The sequence below is a fragment of the Lagopus muta genome, chromosome 3 (assembly GCF_023343835.1).
Source record: "Lagopus muta isolate bLagMut1 chromosome 3, bLagMut1 primary, whole genome shotgun sequence".
Taxonomy (NCBI): domain Eukaryota; kingdom Metazoa; phylum Chordata; class Aves; order Galliformes; family Phasianidae; genus Lagopus; species Lagopus muta.
In genome coordinates, this window is record NC_064435.1 from 10,753,429 (window position 1) to 10,776,098 (window position 22,670).

General features: G+C 41.5%; 1 long non-coding RNA gene across 1 annotated transcript; it reads left to right on the forward strand.

Moving 5' to 3' along the window:
- Positions 1–18,289: 18,289 nt before the first annotated feature.
- LOC125691222 (uncharacterized) lies at positions 18,290–22,000 on the forward strand. The gene is made up of 3 exons (XR_007376045.1): positions 18,290–18,412; positions 19,608–19,796; positions 21,629–22,000. It is a non-coding gene; the product is annotated as an uncharacterized LOC125691222 (long non-coding RNA).
- The last annotated feature ends 670 nt before the right edge of the window (positions 22,001–22,670 follow it).

Here is a 22,670-nt window from a genome sequence, read left to right on the forward strand (position 1 = left end):
AGAGAGTGGCCTTTGGCACACATCTACTACCATCTCAAACTCAGAGTTTCCACTCCATAGGAAGACATCTCCACTGCTCAGTGCCCCACCCCTGGCATGTGCATACTCATTCTTTGTTTTGATAAGCAAATCAGTGAGTGCTTTAATGTATTATACCTGGGGGAATTTAACTCAGAATTCTGTGCTCAGGTTCCAGGAGGATGTAGTTATTTTTTACACCAGCAATTTGTGTTTTGTTTCTTTACCAAATAGGACAAAAAAAGTTAGAGGGTGGATTTTTGCCTGGTTTCCCTTCTAAATCGCCATTTATATCCTGACATCAGATGACATCAATGGAACTGGCAAAAAATCTTCTTTTTGCAAGACTTCAGAAACAATGCAGACATAGGGAAAATAAAAATAAGGTAAGAAGACACAGGAGTCACTGCCTTGCCCTTACTCTCATCCTTGTTGCTACCCTCATGAACATCAAGAAGCCCTGCCTCACAGCCACCAAAGAATGAACATTTGGCTCTTATACTACGTTCGCACCCTCTGCTCAGCTCTTATCCATCTAGAAGCATCTAAAAGTTAGTTTTGGCCTCAGAATAAGCATAAAATTTCCTTTTCTAATACAAAAAAGCACTTATCTTTCAAGGGAACAGCAGAGGAGGGTAATATACAAAATTAGATATTAGTTGTTTCTCACTTAAGAGGGCCTTGCTCTGAAATCTGAACTCTGCCCTGGCTGACATAGCAGCCACCATATCCTTGTCAGACTTAGGTTTTTGGGATGCTGAGCTATGGAGCTGATGAATGTGAAAGAAAGTTCAAAGAAATTGAGTGATGATTTCAATATAACCAGACTTTCACAATTGGGTGAAAATAGCACAGCACTGTGGTTCAAATCAGTAGTTGATAGCTGACATTAAGAGCCATATACCAAGTCACCCAGATCCATTTTTCTTCCTCCCAAACTCTTTATCTTAATGTTCATTAACTTACCTGCTGTTACAGCAAAGACTTCTGCCAACTCTTTGCTCTGATTTCCAGATACTCAGCCCCTAAGAACACAGTGCTGAAGACAGGAGGCTTCAGCAAGCTCTTCAGGCAAAATTTGAGAAATTTTAATAGCAGAGGAGTTTAGGAGTGCAAATGTCAACCTTTATCTGTTACACCTTTCTAGGAGAGCTATTTATAATGCACCTACCAACCCAGTTGGCATGAGGGAAGCAGGGCCATGGGATAGAAATGGTCCACTTAATGCTGAGGCTGGCACTTTGTGAGGCCACCTCGGGTCAGGGAAGAGGGAAACGGATCCTCCATAAATAGCAAATGTCTCACAGCTAAAAAATCGTGACAAGTCTTTCATTTGAAACAACTGCAAGGAGGGTGCTGAGAAGACCGAAACTCCAAATATCCCTTGTTCAGCAAGCTGCCTGGCTGGGCTAAGAGCATGTTGGATCACGCAGTCCTTGAGTCAAACATGCTCCTCTGTTCACTCTTCCTTGATTTTATAGCTGCTTTTTATAACAAGCACACAGGCACCTTACACTGCTGGGTGTGCACTGCAATTAGATTTTAGCTGCTGCTTCAAACTGCAGCTGGTATTTTTAAAAAAGCTGCAACGTTTTCCTTTCAGTTTTCACTACCCCTTGAGGCTACTTCTGGCATTTTGGGGCAAAAAAAAAAGCAGAGCACCCAGATGAAGCATTTTTTGAGTGTGCTTGTGTTTTTATGGGAGAAGAGTGTTTGAACCACACCCCGAAGGTTTTCAGTAGAGCCAACCACTGTACTGAGATATGGATTTATAGGGCAGCGTCAGCTCTCCTCCTGGGTCTGCCAAGACTCATGTGTCATAGAATCATAGAATCGTGGAATGGCTGAAGTTGGAAGAGACCTTAAAGACTACCAGTTCCACTGCCCTGCTGTAAGCAAGGCTGCCACCCAGCAGATCAGGCTGCCCAGGGCCCTGGTCTTGAATGTTTTCAGGAATGGGGAGATGCCCCAAACACAAAATGCACACAACCCATTCCTCTTCCAGCAGTTACCACTGCCTCCTGGCATCTCTGTGCCTCCTGCATTGATCGCACGCCCCCTCTCCTTCACAACCTCTGAACTTCTGGACCCGGGTAGCCCAGCATGTGGGCCATCTGATCAGCTCCACTTCAGCCATGGGCTCAGCTGTCCTGGCCTGGCCCCGCCAATGCTGCAGTGATTTATTTACTTTTTCCTCCTCTGAGTGGCCACATGCCCATCAGTGAGCCCCTCCCTGTCATCTGACCACAGATAGCACTGACTCGTGCATCAAAGCTGAGGCCTGTATTCGGTTGCAGATGACAGCTAGCAATCAGCTTTTTCCATGTGTGCTGTTACTTATACCACTTCATTCGGGCCAGCATTTGGCCAATTTTATCAACTCCATCTCTGCTAGTATGAGACACAGGCATTACAGGCTCAGCAAAGGTGTGTGAGGCCCTCCAAGCTTGTTGGACTAAGGATCACATTCCAAACACTGTGCAGATTTAGGGCCATCAGATCTGACCTCCTGAGTGATGCAAGACATTGACATCCATGTGGGCATTCCTACATTCAGCACTGGTCTGTTTGTGCAAGATGGCAAACAGGGAATTGTATGGAGCAGATAGTTGACCATGAGGAGGTACCAGCACTTCAGCAAACAGGGTCATTCATTGCTCCCATCCCACCCAGTTTTGCCCTCTGAGACTGCAGTTAATTGAGAAAGTCCTTGAATCCAAGTAGCTGCCATAAGACCCAGCCCCCAGCCTTCAGAGTTCAAGGAGGAATTCGGGGTGGCTCCTGTGTGATCCTGCTTTTGGCAGTCACTTCTGATAGAGTGGAGAATGGCAACAGATGAGGAAGCAAGGGGCAGGCTGGACTGGTGCCCAGGGGCAAAGGGGTGCATTCCTCATGTTGTTATAAACACCAATGGTAATTACAGGATCATTTGGGTTTGATTTCAAACAGCACTAAAGCCCCTTTCTGCCACTTCGGACACAGAAGACAACCTATCTAAGTAGACAGAAACAGCCAGTAAGAAGATGGCCGTGGCATGAGTGTGAGCAAGGGAGAATATGCTGATACTCTCAGTGCCTTTCTAAAGGGCAGGGTGAAGATAATTATACCCAAGACCTCCTGGCTGCCACTTTCCAGCCACAGCAAGGCAGGTTTGTTGTGTGGTCTGGGAGAACAGGTTGAGCTGTGGTCACCACTGAGCAAAAGGTGACAATTGCAGATAAGGAGAGGGGCTGGGGGTCCTGCCCAGCACAGTTCTTCTCTGGCAGGATGCAGTGACCTCGGATAAGCTGACGTTGAGCAGTTTTGCTCCTAGCTCCCATTGGGATGGGAAAGCCTGGAGGCAGGCTGGGGCTGGAGGAAGCTGCAGCTGCAGCCCGGAGTGCTCTGGCTAATCTCTTCTCAAAGCCGCTGAGATCTGGACAGCCCCAGGCTGCCTAAGAGCAAGGGGAAGAGGAAAGGTTACAGAAAGGCCTGTGTGCCCTCTTCCTTCTTTCTTGCCTGGAGCACACAAGGCTGAGTTGGGTCTGCTGGATTTTTACAACCAGGGTGTGTTTCTGCAGAACAAATCGTGACTCTCAGCTCTGTAGGACAGTTTAGAAGAAAATCAGTCCTTCCTTGCCCCTGCTTGCTACAGCAGAGGGGTCTCTGTGTCAGGACCCCACACCCAACACAAGACCAGGGGCTGGAGGTGATGGAGGCAGACAGGGGCGACCCACCCTGACGTTTCATTTCGTGGATGCCATGCTTCAAAACTTGCTACGCCTGTTGGCTCTTTTGTTTCGTGATATTTAACACTGAGCGTTTACAATCCAGAGCAATTATCTTTTCCTTCTGCTTTTAAGGAGGACTTTGGCAAAGGAAAACACTTAACTTTCGTCTCTTTTATTTCTCCCCACCCCTGCCTCCTGCCTGGCTGCCGGTGGGAAGGAGGAGGGCGGGTGCCCCGGCGGTCTCTCGGCAGGGACATGCTGCCATCCAGCGGCTGCGGCCACGCGGCCCCGAGGATGGGAATGTCCCGGAGCACCGCGCCCCGCGCTGTCCTCCGGGGGCGGAAGATGCTCCGAGGAGTGGTGTTGGGGCCCGATCCAGCCCCCCTGCCCCACTGCTCTTGTAGCCCTTCAGCAAAAATGTTCATGGAAGAGAGAGAAGAGCATGCCCTTTCTATTTTGAATATCTTTTTTTTCTGTTTTCTTCTTCACCCCTGGGTGGACAAACATTTGATTTTAAAAGATTGGGAATTTACAAAGCTTTCTAAGTGATGACACCTAGGGAACCCAGCTTCATCTTTTCTGAATTGCTGATTCTTCCTTAAATTAGTGAGTGTTTAGCAGCAGTGGAGGTCACATCCAAGGCAGGTTCGTACACTGAAGTGAAATCCCTGGGAATTCACAGACTGAAACAGGTTGCCCAGAATGTTTATGGAGACTCCCTCCTTTGAAGATCTTCAAAGCCACCTGGATGTGATCCTGGGCACCCAGCTCTGGGTGTCCATGCCTGAGCAGGAACAGGAACTTCTGAATGAAACAGAGGGACCCAGAAGTCCCCGCCAGCCTCAGCCATTCTGGTATTCTCTGAATATTCATAGAATCATAGAATTAAATGTTTGAGTTGGAAGGGGCCCTAAAAGGCCATCAAATCAAACTCCCCTGCAATGAACAGGGACACCTACATCTCGAGCAGGTCAGAGCCCTATCCAGCTTGACGTTGAATATCTCCAGGGACAAAACATCCACCACATCATCTGCAAACACTCTCTTCTTTATGTGTCTCATGCACAACAGAGATCACTAAACAGGACAAACTTGCCAGCAGTTGACACCATGCTATTATATACATCCCACTAACTGAGATGATGTTATCAGCTCAGGTATTCACAGAATCACAGAATCACAGAATCACAGAATCACAGAATGGCCAGGGTTGGAAAGGACCTCAAGGATCATGAATCTCCAACCCCCCTGCCACATGTAGGGCCACCAACCTCCCCATTCAATACTAGACCAGGCTGCCCAGGGCCCCATCCAGTCTGGCCTTGAACACCTCCAGGGATGGAGCATCCACAACCTCTCTGGGCAGCCTGTTCCAGCACCTCACCACTCTCTCTGGAAAGAACTTCCCCCTGACATCCAACCTAAATCTTCCCTCCCTCAACTTAAAACTGTTTCCCCTTGTCCTGCAGTTATCTACCCTTTCAAAGAGTTGATTCCCCTCCTGTTTGTAGGCTCCCTTTAAGTACTGAAAGGCAGCAATGAGGTCACCCCTCAGCCTTCTTTTCTCCAGGCTGAACAAGCCCAGCTCCCTCAGCCTGTCTTTGTAGGGGAGGTGCTCCAGTCCCCTGATCATCTTTGTGGCTCTCCTCTGGACCCTCTCCAACAGCTCCCTGTCTTTCTTGTACTGGGGGCTCCAGACCTGAACACAGTACTCCAGATGGGGCCTCACAAGAGCAGAGTAGAGGGGGACAGTCACCTCCCTGTCCCTGTTGGCCACCCCTCTTCTGATGGAAGAAGTCCTGAAGAAGTCCTGCCCATCCCGCCCTCTGTCCCTCTGTCCACCACTTCATCCTTCCCTGTCTTCACTTTGCCCCTGAAGTGTATCTGTATGTTTCATTTTCATACAGGTTTCTTTCCTGAACAGAGATTGCCAGATAATTGTACTACAAGTAGTGCAAGCATGAACTAAGATACGAGTATCGAAGCAGAAATCAGACCATATTCCAGGACACACTGTGTCAGGTTATCTAACATTGGCTTATGCAGAAGCTCTCAGTGAGCTATAGAACGGTGTCCAACAGTGGATGTCCTAACTACAACCTTCAGAATGGCAGACATAGAGCAGTTCAGCACCCAGAACTACCTTCAGCTTTGTGACCTAGCTTGATATCCAAATGTGTGAGGCACAGGAAGAAATGCCCTACTGCGCGGAATACCTGAGGTGTTGCCTCACCTGTGAAAAATTTCAAATGAATCATGTGTTCACATACAGCACAAGAGGTCAAGATAGTCCTTTGTGACACAATGGATGTCTACTTTGCCTGTAATTGTATATACACATGAAAACACCCACTCTTGATGAGCCAAGACCTCAAACAAAGCACGAAATTTGAGTAACTGACGTCAGGGATGTTGTTTGACTAATGAATGAAGGAAAGATCTTATTTTCCCCACTGTTGAGCCCTGAATGCTTTGTTTACTATCAGGATTAAACCTGGCGAGAGTGACAAACCATAGCTACAAACTCCAGCTGATAGTACACCAGAGATGCTGGTTGTTCCCATTCCACACAGCTGGGCATGTATGTGTAGATTATGGATGAACATGGGACATTCCTCACTTAGACAAACTTAAAAACTGAAACCCAGACAAATCAATCAACCAAGTAATTGTGGGAATACAAGAAAAACTATTCAGAGCAGCAGCTGTGGAGAAAGATAAACAGCAAGTAATAAGCTCAATGCAACATGAAGGGAAGGAGGACACGTGAGGGGAAAGAAGGGAGGATAGGGTATCTGGGGCCACCATTTGCACTGTGGAGCCTGCTGGTATTTCATGGAGTGGAATTTACCAGAGGCGAGGTATAGTCATGCCAAATTCCAGATGGGTATCATATAGCTGTGTGCTCCACAGCAAAGGAAATTGTACCTTATTTTTCAAACCCTCCAGCAGGAAGGATCCTTGATGCCTCTTCTGAAGGACTCAGTTGTCCAGTCACTTGGTTTCTCTGTGTTAAAGGACTCATTCAGCTGTAGTCTGAAATGATCTTTTTCTTTTGCATTTTCCTTTGTTTTTCAGTGTTTGGTGAAAGAGACGTCAAGATCTAGGATTAAGGACTAACAGGAACTCCAAGATACTATGCAGATTTATATGGAGAGTTTTTGGTTAAGTGAAGTTTTAGTTTGTCTTTTTTTTTTTTCCTTTTTTCTTTTTTCTTTTTAATGAGAATTCTTCTTCTCTGCTGCCTCCCTGTCCATAGTGCCTTGCTCCACAAAGGCTCTTGGGCTTTGGGCTTTCCATAGAGCACAACCCACTGATCCTTAGGGTTACCAAGTGAGTGAGTAAGATGAGGGCCATAGGAATATCATGTGTATAGTGGCTAAATTACACTCATTATCCTTCAGCAGTCCAATCCTATCTATCTGTCCTGTCCTTCTCACTCTGGGCAGAGCAAGGCTTCTGGAGAAAGCAGGGAATACTGTGAAGCAAGCAGAGATCTAGTTTATCTTCATTTATCTTCACTGTCACTGTTGATGGGAATGAAAAAAACAAGGGCTTAAATGTCCAAGGATCAAATGGGATCCAACAGATGGTGGGGAGACATGATCAACAGCACAGTAATAAATGGAAAACTCACCCCACTGAATTCAAAAGGAAGAGTGAGGACTGTGGGATTTCAGCAGTTTACAGGTGCGTAATTTTCCTATAATTTCTGTTCATTCTCAAAGGCATTTATCTCAAAATCTGTTAGGGACACTTCTGTTAGTTTTCTCTCTGAGGAATAATACTGCCGTGCTGAGGAACAAGAGAACAGGACACCCTACACCACCTCAAATCCTCAAATGAACAAAGGGAGGGGGCTGTTTCTCCACAATTTTTTTTCCCCTCCAACCAGTTTAACTGGGCTGCTGATGGGCCAGGCAGTCAAAAGAGAATTCCATGGGTTTATGTAAAAAAACCAACTCCTTCTGCTATATCCCGCTCTCTGCCTCTCCTCCTCTTCTGTGCATCTGAAGCTATTCACAAGCCCTTTCCACCCCACTTAATCTCCCCTCCTCCCCTTCTCATGGTAAAATCAACCCTCTACACTAGGCTTCAGCTGTTTTTTGGAGCTTGTCTGTTCACATCACTGAGCAAGGGATGAAGTAATGAAAATTACAAGCTGTGGAAATTTGATCTCTCTATTCTGTAATTACTACTCTCTGAAATCTGAGAATATATATTTACTTTAATACTCTTGCAGAGGAGGGGAAGTTTCCCCAAGGCATAAAGCAAAGAGAGAGCTAGGAAGAAGGAACAGCATGAACCATTTGTATTTGATTAAATGTTATATACAGTAGTGAGTGGATCTTGTCTTTAAGGCTGGCACAGAATCGCAGCATTCAACTCGTCTTGGTATTTAGAAGCAGTCAGTGTTTCCTCTTTGCTATGAACATTTGTATACGGTAATTTGAAGGAGTCCTCATCTTCTCCAGCTTCCTCTACACATAATTGACAGTGTTTGCCATTTCATGATAAGATACAGGCATTTTTCTTAAAAGGATTGATCCTGAAGTCTTGTGAACACAGTAAGAATCATAACTGTCTTTCAAAAAATAAAGACAAAAAAACCTCACTTGTCAGTCTCAAAGTTATCATAAAAGCTGGAAAATATGAACAAAATAAACTGCCATGAATCCAAATCTGAAATAAATTATATGTGTATATATATATATATATCACTAGAATGTGTTTTAAATTTGCCTAGAGCTTTTCAAAAATATGACTATTTTGGGAAAGCAAGTTGGTGTGAACTATGCCAGTACTCCCGTTGCTGTTACGGTATTTTCTAAGAGTTTCCAAACATACCTGATTTGGTACATCCTTTAAAAAAACAAAGCCAGCCTCTGCCCTGAAGAGCTTAGACTATCATCTATAGGTTAGCTTCATTATTCAGACGGAACCATGGAATAAACCTAGTAGTCAATTTCATCCACAACCAGGAATAAGGGACTAAAGAATCCCTGGCCTTCAGAAGCCTCAGTCTTCCATGTTTTATTTTGCTGCCCATTCAAAACCTGTAAAGGGAAAAGCCCACTTACATTTTCAGAAATATTCTTCTTTTCAGAAATAGTCTTCTTTTCTCAAACATTCTTCCGTGTCTCCATGCTGTCTATTTTCTGCCTGGCTCTATTGTCTCTTGAATTCCTTCATTGGAGAAAAAATTAGCTCACGAGATTGCATTAAAAAAATTGCTAAAAACTGTTGACTGCAAAATATTTCATATCCATCTGAATGCCAAGATTTTTTTTCCTGATTTGATCTAGTCCAAAAGTCATTGCATTCATCCAGTATATGTAATAAATATAATTATTGCTGAAATATCAGTTGAGTAACAACAACGCTTTGGCAGTTGAGTAAGCTTCAGAAAGTCAGCCAAATGAGACTTGCAAGGTTTTCTCTACTTTTTTTCCTCCTTTTTTTTTTCTCCTTCCTTTTTATTTTATTTATTTTATTTTATTTTATTTTATTTGCATTTCAGGGACATATGCATTGTTCAACTATTCTTTACTTCTATTGAGTACTTTCTGCTCACCATACTATGAGGGGTAGGGGCATGAACAGCTTCTGTCTGTTCTGTGTCACTCTTTTTCATAAGTGCTGAGAAGATTTTCTTCATATAACGTTATTCTCATTTTTCCCCACATTAATTATATCAGTGAAGAATCTGCAGCCCTATGTTACTTTTGCTCACTGTTCTCATGACATTGATGCACCTAGCTAAGTAATTCATACATGCAGTTGACTTTACTTTGTGTTTTATTTGTTGCCTCAGACAAATGTACCTGTCAGCAGCAGGCCAAGCCTAAAGGATACAGCTTTCGCTATATAGCCTTCTGTTGCTATTGAGAAGAAAATTCAAAATTTTCTAATAAAAGTTTTACAGACCAAAAGTTAAGGCAATCTAAACAATCTGGGAACCATCCTACTTAGTACAGGTTTGGCCCTTCAAACTGCTGCTGGAAATTTGGCCAATGTAACTACTCAACTCAAATTCTAAGAAGTAAACTTTTTAAGATTTTGATTGACTAGACAACAAAGCAATAAAAAAAATTAAGATTTTCAATATTCTGGTTTGCCTATGTTTGAATGTGATTTGGAATTTGTCTTGAGATTTTTTCATACTTTGTGCTTCAATACAATTCTTATGCCTCACGCTACCCTCTTCCACTCTAGAAGAGGAGGCAAACTTTTTTAACTTCAGTACACTTCTATCAGTCTGTGAAAGCATCTTTCTAGTTTGAGTTACTAAATCCTGTCATTTACTTTTGCATGAAGACTAGAAACTAGATGTATAAACTCTCTGTCTTCCCTGCAGACAAAACAGACACATCCAGAGACGGGTTCTTGTCATCAGCTCAGAAATACTGCAGGAAGTCTAGATGACTAACAAATGAGATGTTTAACTTCCAGATGCCTTAAATCAGATAAAGTGAGTCAAGTCCTAAGAGTTTCTTGGATGTCTCTATGGTTTATACCTAAATTCAAGTTAGGTTATACCCACCTCCACACATCCTGATTTTTAATAGGTCAAATAACTCCTTCTTTTAGGTGTAATACAAGGCATTGTGTTTATATACACCTAGTATCTTTCTTAACTGCAGACTGATGAAAATATAGCCATTTTTCTTCCTAGAGCTTTCATCTGCTTCTGAAGTTCTGCAAGTGTACATGATAACAGCCAGCCAATGAAATTCAGATTACCCCCAAAATCTCCAATAATTTTGTCTTCACTGGCTAATCCACAGTTGGAATATCTAAAATAATACACTGAAGAACAAGTTGGTTAAAAAAGGCTCACTACATCCTTCTGCCACAGCTCATGTCTAAGATAAACTCAGGATATATAAGAATAACAGCCTTAGGTCACTTTTCCATTTCTGAGCTCCAGTCTTGTTTCTGACAGAAGTTAGATGACAGTGCAGCTCAAAGCTAGTGCCAATGGAAGTTCCCTCCTTGCTTTAGGGAACTGGATATGCTTCATTTGCAGCTGCTCTACTTCATCAAAACAGTGCAGAACAATCAAGGTCTGCATCTGATGGATGAATTTCTCTGCAAGGAAAGTCACAGATAATAGAATGGGTCTTTTTTGCACATAGATTCAGTACTTTTTTTACCTTATTTACACTAGTCCAACACCTGATAGATCTTTAGTGAAACTATGACTGATTTTAATCAGTGCATGTGATAACATCATAAAGAAACAATCCTTGAAATCAGGTATAAAAAACACCAAATAAGTCACTTTTCTTACTAACTGTGACTGCTCTTTACGGTATAGTCCAGTATACAGGCAGAGAGACTCTCATCCAAAAAGATCTAGTGCACATTAAAAGTTCAAAACAAGTTGTTCCAATCAATTGGATTAATGACACACAAACTAAAACTAAACTAAGTAGGGCATTGATACAATAAACTATGATAAGACTTTGGTACAGACTGAACCACAATGCCTTGTATAATAACCCGCATCATCTTTAAATGCAGACAACTCCTTTTAGGTGCTGAAGTCAAAAGAGTCAAAGCAGTGAACCGATGTTTTGTCACAGACCAAGATGAGCAAGAGAAAGGCTGGACAGAGTTGTCTGGATTTGTCTTTCTCCCCTTCTCTTTCTCCAGCAAATACCAGGACTGGTGTTTGTAGCTGGTGTTGCTTTCTCACAGTTGCAAGACACAGGGGTTTGTTTTAGCAATAACATGAGGCAGTTCAGGAAAGTACCTGTATTTACTAATCAGTGGGCATCAGAGTAAAGGGGGGAAGCTGAGATAGTTATATGCAAGAGGAAAATTCACCCATTGCTTGTGTTGACACCATGTAGTCATTGAGGAATAATACTCTGCCTATAGGAATAGGTAGACTTTTAAAAATAGATGTGTAAACTTTGGTCCATATGTTATACCATAATCATTTCCAGAGCAGATATTTTTCATTCTGAGTTGTGTAGGATATAAAAAGTATGGAAGACCTAATTAAAAGGGTATTTGAATGATAAATTGTTAGAAATATCACAGATGTTTCCTACAGATCAGCTAGTTCATGTATGTGTAAATATGATCACAAATACTCACCTTCTTTTCATACAACAAGGAGGGCAACAGTATCCTCAGGTGGAAATCCAGCCACAAATGGTTTTCCTTAAGTTTTCCCACAGCTTGTTTCCCTAAGTTTTTGGCATTGCCAAAAAGGAATAAAACTTTTTGAACCATTTCTAGTAAGAAAAAGCAAATGTTTTTTGATAAAAGATCCTGCAACACAGCTAGGATCCAAACATCCAGCACCTCATAGTATACATAGAATCATAGAATGGCCTGGGTCGAAAAGGACCACAATGATCATCTAGTTTCAATCCCCCTGCTATGTGCAGGATCACCAACCACTAGCATTCTCGTGTGGTAGGTAATATGCCAGTTAATATGTCCCATATCAGTGGGAAATGTGATAAAAGCTGCTGGGAAAGATATTTTGGCAAAGTAGTTAGCTGCAGAACAGCAAGTGAGTCTCTAGATGCAAAGAACATGATGCAAGATTCATGACTGAGTTCCTCTCATCTGTGACAACAGAAATAAATCCAGAGGTAATGACAACCAATTGCTACAAACTTCAGTGATCTTGAATCACTTCAGATTTACTTTCGTACAGATCCAGAGTACCCTGCAGGCTTCACAAAACTAGGAGGATCTTGGCGTAAGCTGACTCATGACTTCACTGTTCACCTGTTGGAGGACACTATTATTAAATGCAGGGGTATATGTCACAACAATTTCAGAAGAAAGGTTGAAGCAGAAAGGGCAATAACCTGATGATAGAGAGGCATGCTGAATCATGGTGAACCAAACAGAGTTGTGTAAGCACTCCTTTACTATGCCTCAAATTCAGACTAGAAATAGAAATGCAGCAACCAGCAACATCCACAGAAAAAGAGCATTTGGACAACTTGTACCCATAAAGCTATACATACATTTAATTCAGAGAGGCTGTTATTCTTCTTTTATTGTTGCTACTGTACTACAGTAGTGCCTACGTATTTCCTCCGAGATTTGTGCACAAGTGTGCTAGATGCTATATAAATAAAATAAAGTAGTCTCTGCTGAAGTCACAGAAAGATGCTTCAAGAGAGTTTGGATCAAGCCACAGATGTCCTGAAATCTGCCAAACAGTAGTTATTCATAACTTCATTCTTTGTCTCTAAATGCAAATTCACATGGGGGAAACTAACAAACAAAAATACCAGTGTGAGGTTTAGTATGATGCAAAAGATCTGATAGAAAAGATAGTGAAAAAAAGAGGACAAAGGCAGGTGTATCCTGCAAAAAGTGATATTAGGCCAGATGTTGATCTTTAGTTTAAGGTATTTAACAGCCTGTAGAGCATCCATTTAGCCAGCAAGGTCACTCCATCTCTGAACATGTGCCAGCTCAGACTTGGGAATATTGCTTTGTTAAATCTCCACGTTCTCTTGTACTAATAGTGTAAATATTCCCCTCCCTCAAAACAGCCCCCAATGTTTGTCTTTATCATCTTCATATAAATGTCAAACACTATTTGCTTACATTTGCATAGAGCCTCAGTTCTTGTCACTATGATTAAAGACCTGGTATCATAGCTGCACAGTACAACCTGAGGGGGAAGAAAGAAGAGTCATTTTTTTCCTCTCAGGCAGAAAATGTGGAATTGCTGGCACACTGTATAGGTGTACTCATTCTAGTGAAAGAAGGGAAACAGCATTCATCAGAATGAATAGCAGAAACAAAGCAAGTTAAATGATAAACCATATTTGATACCCAAGGCTAGAAATTTGAACATCCTTTTCTTTTCCCTGCCACAAACTGACTTTGTAATTAGGCAAGTCACTTCATCCTCCTGCCCAGTGTTTTCCTTTCCACAATGTATTTTAATCTGCTTAGATCTTGATGTCTTCCAAGAAAGGTTTGCCTCCTGTTCTATTTTTATACTGTACCTAGCACAAAGTGACCGCAGTCATTGTTTAAGCTTCTATTTGCTGCAATAATAAATGATCTAGACAGTTATTTAGAAAGGGAAGTTACGATGCTTATGGGAATAGATCACTAAGTAGGAAGGATATGAATACATTGAGTAAAGAATAGAATTGATGTTTCAGGATCCCTTCCAATTTATCCCTAAGGTCACTGAGTAAAAAAGGGAAGCTTATCCTCAAGCCTATTACATTCTCTCTGCTTCTGGAAACACTCAGAAGGACAGTTCTTGGACAGCTCCAAAACAGCTGATCTACACCTGCCACAGAATCATAGAATTATCAAGGCTGGGAAAGATGGCTAAGATCATTCAGTCCAACCATCCCCACCATGCCCACTAAACCACGTCCTTTAGTGCCACATCCACACATTTCTTGAACACCTCCAGGGATGGTGACTCCACCAACTGCCTGGGCAGCCTGTTCCAGTACTTGCCATCACTCAGTGTTTTGATAGTCTCCATCTTATTGCTAATAACTTGCATTTGTATAGTTTCATATCAGTAGTAATCAAGTTCTTCTTATTCTCTTCAAAATACTTGAATACTCTGATGCTTGTTTGTGAGACTTTGGACAATTCCATACCCACAGTCACAGTAAGGCTGCAAGGCCATGCTGGAAATGGAGCACCAAGTGAGGGGTTACAATATCTTGATGAGTTAGGGTTGTGTGGTTAGGCTGAGGTTGGACTTTATGATCTTTAAGGTATTTTCCAACCTGAGCAATTCTATGATTCTATGATTAATGACAAGCTATGCTATAGCCCTTAGAGAACAAGGCCAAATGTTGCCAATTCTATCCATAAATAAATTCTTCCCAAACCCACAACATGCAGGTTCAAAATCTTAACGACACTTCTCTTCTCCAGCAGAATTGCCAGTCAGTTCATATCAAATTATTTTTAGGCCCACGATTTCAAACTTGGATGTTAAAAACTCCAGTTAATAAAAATGTTTACCAGGTGCATAATTTCAAGGAGAGAGGATTAAAAAATGTATTTGTCTATTTATTTATTTTAATTTTATTAGAGTCAGTGATGTCACATGATGCTGACCTTCACCCTGTAGCTTATATATAAGCTATATTTAGGAAAAGTTGTACATATATAACTCCTATATAACTTAGGAAAATTATAGAATTGTTGAATCACAGAGTGGCTTAGGGTGGAGGGCATCTTAAAGATCATCTAATTGTAACTCCCTGCCATGGGCTGGTTGCCACCCACAAGATAAGGGTGCCCAGGGCTCCATCCAACATAGCCATCGATTCTTCCAGAGAGGGGGCACCCACATATTCTCTAGGCAGCCCGTGCCAGTGCCGCATCTACCCAGAGTAAAGAATTTCTTCCTAACATCTAACCTAAATCTCCCCTCTTCAAATTTAAAGCCATTTCCTCTTGTCCTATCAAAATATTCTTCAATAAGCTACCAACCACCGTCTTTCCATGCCACTGAAATTCTAACAACAGCAGAAAAAAAGGAGTACACATATTAATTTTATTCCATATTCCCTTTGCATATATATGCATATATTTTGACATCATTGTTTCTTCAAGGGCCTCTTTCTGCTTCTTTCAAGCCTATAGGAAGATCCTGGATAACATCATTTTAGAGTGTCTCTCAGTTCCTCTGTGTGGTTTATGTTTCATGCTTCTGACAATTTATACCTTTGCCTCTTTCTGCCTTCGCCTTTTGCCATGTCTTGCTACTGCTGGATGTAGACTTTCAAATATTTTCTGTTATACTTTCTGCTCTCTCCCATACTGTTGCTTTCCACTGGCTTGGTTACAATCTACCAGTCCAGAGAAGGAAGGCAACATGTCAACAAACCAAAGCTGCTTCCTGTATGTTAGCTATCTCTGGGCATATACTTGTAGAATCCTCAAAATGCCTCTGTCTTCTGTTCTATCTGTGGGACTTGAAAGGAACAGGATTCAGCCATGACGGCTTTTGAAGGGCGGTGAGATACAAAACAGTTAGCTTCTTTGCTTTTACCTTCCTTGGGAAGCTCAAAAAACGACAGGGGGATCTCTGTGCAAATGGTCTGACCTTCATACTACTATGTATTTGAGTTAGCATCATCCATCTTTCCCCGTAAGTCCACTGATTTGTATAATCTTATTCAGGCTTCTTTAATAGCTCTTTATGTCCTACACATCTACTTCATGGCCACCCAGCTCTAATTGCCCTCTGGTCATTGCTCAAGATCTGTGCATTGGTAAAGGTTTCTGAACTATTCTCTTGCACTCAAGAGGCCAAGTGCATCTGTTAGCAAATACTGTGCAAGGTGTATGTTTCTGAGGAACTGCTTTACAGAAAATAAAGTTCTCCATATCAAGATCAGTCTAGAAATAAAAAGCCTTTCAGTGGATGATTCATCCTGTCTATCTTAGACACAAAAACTCGATGTATAATTAAATATTCTGTGCTGCAGCACCTCTCCTATGAGGAAAGATTGAGAGAACTGGGACTGTTTAGCTTGGAGAAGAGAAGGCTCTGGGGAGACCTTATTGTGGCCTTCCAATATTTGAAAGGAGCGTATAAACAAGAGAGAATGACTGTATACAAAGGTGGATAGTGATAGGACAAGGGGAAATGGATTTAAACTGAGACAGGAGAGGTTTAGGTTGCATATTGTAAATAGGAAAAAAAGGAAAAAGGAAGTTTTTTGCACAGAGGGTGGTGAGGCACTGGAACAGGTTGCCCAAGGAGGCTGTGGATGCCCCATCCCTGGAGACATTCAAGGCCAGGCTGGATGTGGCTCTTGGCAGCCTGGTCTGGTGGTTGGCGACCCTGCACATAGCAGGAGGGTTGAAACTAGATGATCATTGTGGTCCTTTTCAACCCAGGCCATTCTGTGATTGTATGATTGTATGTTTCTATGATATTCCAGTATTTTTGAGGCCAAGTAGCATATAAGAGATCGTGTGCTGACTCTCACAAGTTCCAGAAATCCATAATTGCATCTAGTCCATACCTAGAATGAGTGTGGAGAGTCAAGTCCCAGTGCCTGGGTACATGCCTTTACTTTTATTCATGAACTTGTGTTGTTGCAGCCTTAGGGTCCAGAAGGGCTTTGCTGGAGTTGTGCAGCCTGGCCTCTGCTTGAAGACAAACTTTCATCGGGGAAGAGATGCTATTCATTCTAGATTTCGTGGCATAGCTGTTCTCAATTCAAGAGATTCCTGTAGCCTTCAGGCTAGAGGTTATTTTGGAGCTGATGTATTATTCATGCTTCTTGTTGAAGCTGGCATACTGCATGGAAGAGAATTCAAAACTGTTGGGTGAGGTAAAAGAAGCAGAAATAAGCCTGGCTCTATAGCTCCATGAGATCATTCACTTGGCAGAGGAGTCCTGAGTTCCATTCTTCTCCATTAGGGATTATTCATGCTTTTTTCGTCAGTGGAGTATTCTGTGTAAAATGCATAGTCAAATCTATGGAGCAAGTTCTGTAGTCCAGAAGTCATCACCTAGGCACATACACTAGTCACTGTGCCAAATGCTGCAATGCCTAAGCCCCTCTAGGGTCTAGTTCACACTTTATATTATATAAAGAGCTATTTCATTGGTAGATAAACAGAGCCAGCCAGTCACAAAAGAAGATACTTCAACAGAAGGAGCCACCATAGGACACGTGATAGAAGAGTATTTGGACCTAGGAGCATCTTCCCCCTGCCCCCTTTCAGAACCCAGCCTTTGTGTGCCTCTTGCTGCTACAAATAAAGGCACAGTCCCTCTCCTCTGAAGGATTTGTCTCTGACAAGTCAACAGGAGATGGCCTCAGCACAACCAATCCAACTGCTGGAACAGTCAAAAATCTATTCCAATAAAGCTGTTGTATCCTATTAGAAAAGAATTTTTGGCTTCTTCTTGAGATTCGTGAATACTAATTATTTGCTAATTGTCCATCTCTTCGATGGAATGCTGGACTCTGCCAAGAGGCAGTGCTCTAGGCACTGCTTTCTACTTAATTTGAAAACACAAGGCCAAATCTACTACTGATGTATTCCCTGGAATACAATGGAAATATATTGGCTTTAATGAGGTTGTGTTGCTTGTGAATCAGGAAGGATTTTTACTTTGAAATCCTGATTGTATTGATTCATAAATTAATAACTATAAAGGAGCATCACGCCATTCTAGGCAATGACAATTACTGAGCCAAAAAAAGTAAACTTTGTCTTTGGAAATATATTCCTGCTAAAGAATAACAGATTGGCATATCATGCTCTTTGAACAGCACCTCTGGGCACACAAACCAGCATGGTTACCCGCAGCAGCAGAGCTGTAGGAAAGCAGGGCTTAGCATGGGCTCTAGCATCCAGCTCAGGTACAAGGAGAGATGGCTTGTCATGAGTTAGCAGTGGGATTCACCAGCTCAGGATTACCTACATTGTACTCACTCTTTACTAATTGGCAAAATACTGAATTAGCTTTCCTCTCTGTGCCGTACCAGTGCCTTAGTACCTCCACTCCCTGGTTACTTTTGCTTACCATACATTGTTCCTTCTCTAAAATGCAGGTCCTTCCCCACATTTTCCTTTGAAACCAGATGCAGGAATTACGAGCGCCACTACATACAGCTTCACTTTTCTACTCCCTTCCTGAACTGCAGAATGCTGATAACTTCCCTTCTTACATCCTAATTTAGGTGAGAAGCTCTTTGCTGAAGACAGTGACCTTTACTTCTCTGGAAAAGCTATTCACAATCATGCTGCTGTCTAAATAATATCTGTAGTTATATTGAGGGGAACTAGGCACCTCGTAAAGAATTCCACTAAATTCCATTCTGCTGAAAGAAAGGAGTGAAATTTATTTATGGGAGAGGTTTTCAGTTTGAGACACTGTTCCATTTATTCTCATTCCTTCTCCTGCCCACATTATATGGAGAGATAGGGCACTCTGAAAAAAAAGGAAAAGAAAAGAAAAAGATCATAAAAAAAGAAAGTTATCTTTCTGAAAAATTGTTAGCATTATCTTTATTCTAGATATTCAGGAATATGCATTTGAAAATTGGAGCATTTTGGCAACTTAAATTGTGCATTAATAGCTTTATCAAGTTTCAGTAAATTTCATGCATTTTACCAGATGTATAACATTAACTCAATACGGTTTGGCCATGAGGGCAAAAAAATGTGTGTAACAATACAATTATATTAATACAATACAATTATATTAATGAAGACAAATGAAACTCAAGAACAACAAACATGTTTCTAAGTTAAAGAAATGCTGCTCTTGCACGTCTTTCACTGGATATAAAAGAAAAAATCATTAAAGATACTGGAATACATGATTTTATTGTTACTTTGAAACTTGATTCATTAAAAGCAAGCACACTCTGAAAATGAGTGGTCTTTGAAGTTATCAAGAAGATGTGAAAGATAAAGACCCATCTGCAGTTGTAGGATTTAATTTACTTCTCACGATCACTTTTCAGGAGTTCAGTTTCAGCATTTCCTTCACAAAACCAAGCATAGATGTTGCCCAGATTCATTTCAAATGCTTCAGGGAGAGAATTATCAGGGCTGTCAGATCACTGAAGACATTTTGATGAAGGATACTAGTAGTTAGCAATAATAGATTTTATTTTTATAAATATTAATATGAGTTTAAGGTAGGCATATCTGCTATTCAGGACAAAATAACTAATTGCCAACCGATTTGCTTAATGACTAATGACTAGTGACTGCGATCTCAAGAAGACTACACAGACAAATACATGGTTGCAACAGCTGCTTTCTACATGATTTTTAATTGAGTTATGCCTCCTCTTTGGAGATGAACTCTGATTTCTCAAGATCAAAATCTGTTCCATGTCATAATGTAATTAATATCTATTTAAGGTTATGAATTATCTGCGTGAAAACATTCCTATGCAGTCACTTAAAGCCACTCATGCAATTATGGTGGCTTGGAGGGAATAGATGATTTGACATGGAGTAGATCTGCAGCCAAGACCCCATCGCAAGCAGGACCTGACCTGAGTTGTTTGGAAGAGTCATGAGCTGGGAGTGCTTGCCCTGTGGAGAGAGGTATGTTCAGCTTGGGGAAAAGGTGTTGGGAGGAATTAATAGCAAATTTCCAGCGCTTATGTGAATGTTATTGGCAAAACAGAGCTAGACTTTTCACACTGGTTCATGGTGGAAGCACCAAACAAAACAGGGATAAGTTAAAACAGTAGTTCAGAGCAGTTCTAAATAAAACTCCTTTACAATAAGGAGAGCCGAACAAAGGAGCAGACTGCCTAGCAAAGTGACAATTCCTCCTGCAGGCTCTCAACAACAGTTTGGATAAAGCTCTGAACAACTGAATCTGACAAAGTATCTGACCAAGCTTTAAGGGGTACAGTAGACCTCCTGAGGGCTCATTCAACCTGGTTTTTCCTGTGATCCTGCAGCCCTCTGCAGTGTGGCTCCTGGTAACTCCTATCGGAGGAGGTTCTGTATGTAGCCCATTAACTGATTGGTCCTTCCTTTTTATTCTTCTCAAATTATTCTCCCTGCTCTGCTTCTGCCTTCATGTCAGAAGCGTATGTGGCTGTGTGCTTTACAACTGAATTTTCTATCAATGTCTGCACAGCAAAGGCCTCTATAATTTTCTTTAAGCAGGAGCTGCATCTCTTCTGTGGTTTAACGGTGACCTTAAACCAAACTGCTTGTTGTAGTAATTCCAGCTCTGAATCAACTTACAGGAGTGCCACCAGCAGTTGAGCCTAAAAACCAGCATTATGCTATCTCTTGTAATATGACCACAGTTTGATTCTAATACATACAGACTGATTACAACAATTGGTACCAGACTTAGTTCTTTATACTTTGCAAAGGACAAAGAAAAAGTGGACAGAGGGAAAAAGTTGCATTTGAAGATATAGGCAAGCATTATGTTACCTTCTAGTGCAGTCCATGTACTTACTTTCTTAAACTGCAGTTAAAACCTTTCACTTGAACAGCTTCCTTATAAATGCACATATTCCGAAGGTCAAGCCAGAGCCATTGTGAAATAGGCTTTAAGAGAAGCATAAAACTCCTATCTGACACAGAGTCAGTGGCAATCGCAAAAGCAAAGACTGGAAGGGTTAAAGGTTAATTACCAGAAGAAATCTGGCCTGCTGGCCTAAGGTATTTTGGGTAGGAGCACAGTCAAATGGCAGTTGTGGGATTAATTGGTTGAAAGACATTGTCACCTTGACATTCATGAAAGTACTTGGAAAGAGCACTGTTTCCTGATATACTGCAGACAGTTCATTTGAACCATGGAGGTAGGATATCTCTTTTCCAAAGATTTTGCCTTTGCTTTCTAATTGGTGTCAAATATAAAAATTAAAATCTCAAATGTGAGAAGACTTTGCACATATTTTGTACAGTTTGTAACACTCTCTTTCTGGTTGGTTCTCATCATTATAATGAATAGTAAACGTACATGCCAAGGACAAAATGTTCAAGCCCTTGGCTTCATAAAATGAAGAGAGCAAAACTTGCAAGCTACAAGCCCCTTTGGAACTCTTTGTGCTATTGGGAACATAATTAACAGTTCTTTGTGCTTCTTATAAATAACTTCAGCATTACTGATTAGCAGTGTGCGACCTCAAGCCAGGCAATCCGGATCTCTACTTCACTTTACTCAGAAAGTGTTGTCCATGCAATAGGTATCTTATGGTCAAGGATGAGGGCGCTCTGTCTGCAGGGAAATAGGTCCAGTCCTAAGCATAATAAATGCTGTTTGCTGCAAAATTTCACCGCACTCGTGTCACATCAATGCACAAAATTGCTCTCTTGTTCTGCTCCATCATTTAGCCAGAACAATTCTTCTGTCCCATCTGATCTGTTATAAAAGTTTACACTTTACCTCATTTTTTCTTTTTCAGTAAAGAGTTCTCCAGCAATCTGCATTCAGCCTTAAGAGTACTTTGGAAGCTGTGTATAGAAGATGCTAGGGCAATTACGTGAACTGGAAATGTAAAGTAGCAGAGCTGAATCTTCCTTATTAATGCTTCAAAAGACATCAAATCCCCTAACGAAGAACAGTCAGTACAGAGCAGGGCTCTCTCATTGATCGACTTGTCATTTTTCTATCTCAGCATCACACAGGAGTGGGGAATACAGGTGCTTTTGGGAGAAATCCCCCAGCTCACAAATCTGCCTTCTGTCCAGAAAGTAAGTCTCATTCCTGCATAATAAATGTGATAGCCTGGTAAATATTGAGCTGAGAGAGCACAGATCCACTCTGGTTCAACACACACTTTGTGCAGCTACCAAAGACTGCATCAGGTTTCTATGTGAGATTATAAAATAACCCCATAATTCCAACCGAATCACACCAAACCCTCTCAAGGAAACAAAAAATTTGCACAACTGCAAGTTCAGTTGGGCCAACCATAACGGAAGGACTGGGTGACATGACTTCCCCAAAGCTGGCCAGCAGTTCCCTGGCTCTGAAGCGAATGAGATGATGCTGCATATTGCTTTCCTAGCTACTTAAAGATAAAAAAAGTACTTCAGAACAGAGAATCATCCTCCAAATCCTTAACTGAGTTATGATTCTAGAGAAAGGAATGGATCATATTTATTAGAGGAAGAATTACCTTGTTGTGTTCACATTGTTTAAACCTATGGTATGAAATATTCACTCTTTTGAAGCCAATCAGTGTTTCATTGCCAAAGGAACTGGGTGCATGCTTTCAGGCACAGAATATCAATGGCAAGTTATGTGGTTGTACAAGTGAGAGCCAAAAATCCTTTACTTTCTCTTGAGTTCAAAAGAGAGTATGCATCTAGTATTGTATTATAAAAGTGAGCATCTTGTACAAAGTGAATTTCACCTTAACTGAAGAAGGGAAGAAGCAGAATTACAACTGAGTAAGAATCTTTCAAAATCTTCAGGAAGTGAAATGTGTCCAGTATATGCTG